General features: G+C 40.4%; 1 long non-coding RNA gene across 1 annotated transcript; it reads left to right on the top strand.

The window, feature by feature from the left end:
• Positions 1–541: 541 nt before the first annotated feature.
• On the top strand, positions 542–942 carry LOC104962556 (uncharacterized). Its single transcript, XR_800221.1, has 2 exons — positions 542–755; positions 834–942. It is a non-coding gene; the product is annotated as an uncharacterized lncRNA (long non-coding RNA).
• Positions 943–5,581: the final 4,639 nt, after the last annotated feature.

Here is a 5,581-nt window from a genome sequence, read left to right as displayed (position 1 = left end):
CGTCAGCTCGTTGTTACAGACCCGACGGGTATTAATGGATTATGACGGAAATGTTACGATCCTGTCCGTCAAAATGACGGGCAACAAAAAAGTCTAACGCAACCTCTGGCTACGATAGCTACTAGAGTGTATGACAGCTTCCTGTTTTGGGCATTCTGGCTAGGCATCACTCATTCACCAATGGGTAATGTTTAGATGGATTTTAGGAACTTCCCCTCGATTCTATTGGCTCTAACGGTTCAAAAGAGGTGTCAATCATCAAAATCGACCGAGGGGGCCAGAGATATGGAAAATCCACCCAAATGACCCCAGAAGTGGTTTTATTTCTAAATCTCTATAAAAAGGTCAAATGTCACTTGTTTTGCATTAATCGATACAGGGTACTTATTTTTACTGTGTTCAATCTGAATTTACTTTAAAATAAAAAACATCTATATTGATTCTGACTCTTCTACATCCAACTCGTAGGTCTATCATTACTTTGAGGAAAAAGATGATTCATTTTCCCCTTTTAGAAGTGAAGTTATTTCCCCATAAGGTTTCCTTCCTAACATTTTCTCTCTGGTTGACAGGAAGCGTCGCCACAGTGGTTCGCCCAGTCCGACGCGGAACAGCAGACGAGGTCGATCAGCTTCTCCCCGTTCAGAACGATCGGAAAGATCTGAACGCTCCGAGCGCTCGTACTCTAAAGACACGTCGTCCCGGTCCACCCATAAAGACTCGCCACGATCCAGCATCAAGAAGTCCACAAAGAGGTAAGACTAAGAGACGGTTTGTTGTGTTAACGTAGTGTTTGGTCGAACTCTAATTCTACGTCCTGTTGGTCCCTCTAGATCTCCCTCACCTCGCACACCCAAACGATCCAGACGGTCGCGCTCAAAGACGCCCAAAAAATCCACCAAGAAGTCCCGCTCCAAATCTAGGTCCCCTCACCGGTCCCACAAAAAAGCGAAGAAAAGCAAACACTGATCTCCAAACCAGCCGTGTTGTATAAAAGATTGACTGGATTTGCTGCATGGGTTTCCATCTGGTGTATGAATGGATGGGGCCATTGTTTTATATTGTACAAAAAAAATAATGTGCTTTTGTGTCCTGATTTAGACCAAAATAACCTTTTATGGTGAAGTATTTTAGGATTAGGCAAAAGGCCAGAGTGGTTAGGATTAGTGGTCAAACTGAGGGAAAGATGGTCCATAGAAAAATGGATATGGAACTGAATTTAGGATTAGGCATCTAAATCCGACTGGTTAGGTTTAGAGGTCAGATGAAGGTCAGGTGTCAGATCCTTTAATGTATCAAAAGGAGTATTATTTTTGAAATAAACTGACCCGAACATTGTGTTTATCTGCAGGTTGCAATCCCCCTAATTAGTGGTGTGGAGTGGTTCGCATACCTCTTATGTCAGACAGCCATCCATTCGTGGTCTCCTGCCTCCATCTAGTGGCGACAGATGGTAGTGCAGGTACACCTTTTTTCTGATCTGAAGATCCAGTTGCCATGATTTGTCCTCCATCAACCAGCAGAGACAGTATAATAGGCTTGGAAAAAGAGTTAGTGAATCATAGTGACAGGTAGTCAGTAGTTTTTTGTTCTCAAAAATGAAGGTTTTTTGGGGAACAAAATAGTCCTTTATAATTGTTGTTTGGAACACATCCTCAGTGATGGACCCAGAGATCATCGAGTGTTTCGGCCATTATCACCAGACGCTCTCACCCCAGGGTGGCCCCAGCCGGGGATGATCAAGTCCCCGGTGTTGTGTTGTTTTCTAAATGCTCCCAACTTGGGGAAAAGGACAGGTAGGTAGGTCAGGTCAGTGAGCTTTGAGGTGGGTACACACACACACAGAGAGAGAGAGAGAGAGAGAGACACAGAGAGAGAGAGAGACATACACACACACAGAGAGAGACACACAGACACAAATAGTCAAAACAGGACCTATCAATAATGGAGGAAACCGGATTAAATCAATTATGAACAGCTATGGGGCGCTGTCCAATCGAAGATAAATTCACCTCCCTTTATCCACCTGAGAGGCCTGAATTTAACTTTAACTAATTAAAATAGCTAAAATACACACACACAGAGAGAGAGAGAGAGAGAGAGAGAGAGAGAGAGACGCACAGACAACAAATAGTACAAAACGACGGACCTGTACAATAATGTGGAGGAAACCGGATTAAATCAATTATGAACAGCTAGTGGGGCGCTGTACTAATACGAAAATAAATCCACCTCCCTGTATCCATCTGAGAACGCCGCCTGAACTTAACTTTGAATCTAATAAAATAGCTAACATACACACACACAGAGAGAGAGAGAGAGAGAGAGAGAGAGAGAGAGAGAGAGAGAGAGAGAGAGGAGCACGCAAGAGAGAGAGAGAAAAAAAGGGACACACACACACACACACACACACACCGGCCTGAGTGTAACTCTAAATCTAATAAACAATAGAATGGTAATCTCATTACAGGAGAGAAGTAGTTAAAAGAATATGAGTAACACATAGACAAAAAATAGGAGAGAGTTAGAAAAAATGAACTCTCCTGCATTTTTGTCAAGTGCAGTATTCCTAGCTATATTGGGAGTGTATATAACAATAAAAATTAATTAAAAAATTAATAAAAAATATAATAAAAAATAAAAAAACGATCTATTTAACTACGTTTTTAAACCATGATTTGTCTTAAACCGGTCTAAATATAGTAACTAAAATATGTCCGTAATCAAATGTTGTCACTCCCGAAATAATTCATTAAGTTTTGATGAAGAATTGAAAGGATTATAAATGGATTAGCATGTGAAAAGTTAGCAACCGGCCGCCATTTTGTCCCTTTGTTTACAAAAAGAGTGATCCATTTATGTAAGTGTTTAAACCCGTTTATCCTCAAATAACTCTTGGTACAGATGCTCTAAGATATTAATAATTAATCCTAAACCCTCCCGACTTGAAATGATCAATTTATTAATATTAATCTGAAGTAAATGCAACTGGAAAAAAACGGCCGCCATTTTGTGAAATTATCTATTTATGTAAATATTAAAAACTGATTATTCTTCAAATGGATCATGATATCTGGTCTCTGATATGTCAATGATCAAAAATACTCACTCTCAACGTTGAAAGACCAGTATTTCAATGTGGATGTCAAAGGATTTTAGTAGAGTCTTCACACACATGTGCTTTCAGCTATTGTCACTGGGAAGCACTCGCCAGGAATTGGTTGTGCCGCAAACCGGAAGTGACGTCAAAAACGGTGGAATTGAAGGTAACATGACCAATAGCATTCATAGTGGTAACTCCATGAATTGCAAGCAAAATTATAATATACTAAATGCCCGTAAAGGCAGTGTATTATAATAAAAAGAACATTATAAATCTGTTTATAGACTATTTTAAGAAAATATTTTATTTTTTAACTCATTACACCCGAAATGTATTTATCTATTTAAGAGTAAAGTTAGAGTGGTATATATTAAAGTAAATACAGGTATTATTTCTATTGTGTTCTCAAAACTCTAATATTTTAAGAGTGAATATAAGCGGATATTTAAACGCCTTCACTCAGTAGAATTGGTCCGACTAAGGTTTTAAGTGTAAATCTATTAAATGATCATGTTATTTTAGAAGTATAAGTAAGGAGGTTCTAAAAGGATTTAATCCAAAGGTTATATTAAGGGTCCAGTGACCGACTAATTAATCGCTCTCTTTAGAAATAGGGTGAGGATAGAGAGAGAGGGAGAGAAAGAGGTGTATCCCTAATGGGGTACTGGTTAGAGAAATTCAGAGGCAAGGATGTGGTCAGTGACTACGTCTCACTCCCCCAGCCGGTCTAGGCTTTCTCTGTAAACCCGCTACCCTCTGGCAGGACCCCGGAGGGCCTGAGAGGGAAAGGTTTGGGTTAAAAGTAGAGATAAAGAGGTGGACTGTTTTTGAATGTGAGTAGTTTAAATCACATTATAATAATAGAATGAGGAAGAGGCCAGGAGAAGTTTATCTCTAGGATTAAGGAGGATATAAAAAAAGAGATATATTAGTTAAATGAGAACTGATAATTACCCAATATTTTATGATCTTACTAAGGTTTGAATGAAAAACTTATTACATGGATATAATTGGTTGGTGGAGAAGAAACGAGCGACTCGGCCAATCATACTTAGGTTCGGAGCACGTTCCCCCGTTTCTCCAGGCTCCGGCTAGGTTAGGTTTTGTAAGGGCCACCGGATCCCCCCATGTCGCCCGACGACTTCATGGTTTGTATAGAGATCCAAGGAAAGGCACGCGCACTAGATGACGTGTCGGCTCATGTCCTAGCTTAGCATCATGACTGAGTCATAAATATGAAGGGTGTAAGATAGACAGAGTAATTTAAGTTTGAAAGACAGAGACAAGGAGGCTAGCTGTGGTTACGGCGGACACCTCCCCTGCCGCTTTGGCTGTATCTGTTTAAGGCCCGTTTCCATTCGTCCCCCCAAGGGGGTTCGATCCGAAAAAGGGGTTTGGAAAGAAAGGTCAGAATGAAAAAGTGGGGAGATAATGTGTTTTAGATTTTAGGCAAAGAGCCAGATGTGGGTTAGGATTAGTGGTCAACTGAGGGAAAGATGGTTCATTAATGGATATAAATTTTAGGATTAGGCATCTGAGCCCGACTGGTAATTTTAGGGGTCAGATAAAAGGTAAGGCAATAGACAGCTGATGCATACTAAAAGGATGAGAAGCATGGACATGGACTTATGTTTAGGCATCAGACCCCAATTGGTTAAGTTTAGGGTCAGATTAAAGGGTAAGGCAATAGGCCAGCCTGATGCATACTAAAAGGATGAGAAGCATGGACCTGGACTTATGTTTAGGCATCAGACCCCAATTGGTTAAGTTTAGGGGTCAGATTAAAGGTAAGGGTAATAGGCCTGCTAATGCTTATTGAAAGGAGTGAGAAGTATGGACACAGTATTTGTATTTCAGCACCTAACCCCAACTGGTGAAGTTTAGGGATTATTTTAAGGTCAGGTAATAAGCCTATTAGTGTCCCTAAAATTAATGTGATTAAAACAAGAGAGATAAAATAAACAATATAAAGAATTATTTTTCTAAAATATGATCCGAAAATTATGTTCATCTGCAAGTTGCAATCCCCTAATTAGTGGTGTGGAGTGGTTCGCATACCTCTTATGTCAGACAGCCATCCATTCGGTGGTCTCCTGCCTCCATCCCTCAGTGGCGACAGATGGAGTGGGAGTACCCGCAGGTACACCTTTTTCCCTGATCTGAAGATCCAGTTGCATGATTTGTCCTCCATCAACCCCGCAGAGAACAGAATATTAGGCTTGGAAAAAGATTTAGTGAATCATAGTAGACAGGTAGTCAGTAGTTTTTTGTTTCTCAAAAATGAAGGTTTTTTGGGGAACAAAATAGTCCTTTTATATTGGTTGTTTTGAACAGCATCCTCATGATGGACCAGAATCATCGAGTGTTTCGGCCATTATCACCAGACGCTCTCAAACTAGGGTGCCCCAGCCGGGGATGATCAAAGTCCCCGGTGTTGTGTTGTTTTCTAAATGCTCCCACTTGGGGAAAAGGACGGTA

Source organism: Notothenia coriiceps, unplaced genomic scaffold (genome assembly GCF_000735185.1).
Source record: "Notothenia coriiceps isolate Sejong01 unplaced genomic scaffold, NC01 NC01_scaffold00034936, whole genome shotgun sequence".
Classification (NCBI taxonomy): domain Eukaryota; kingdom Metazoa; phylum Chordata; class Actinopteri; order Perciformes; family Nototheniidae; genus Notothenia; species Notothenia coriiceps.
The sequence above is the reverse complement of the archived record's forward strand: the minus strand, read 5'-3'. Positions and strand labels throughout refer to the sequence as shown.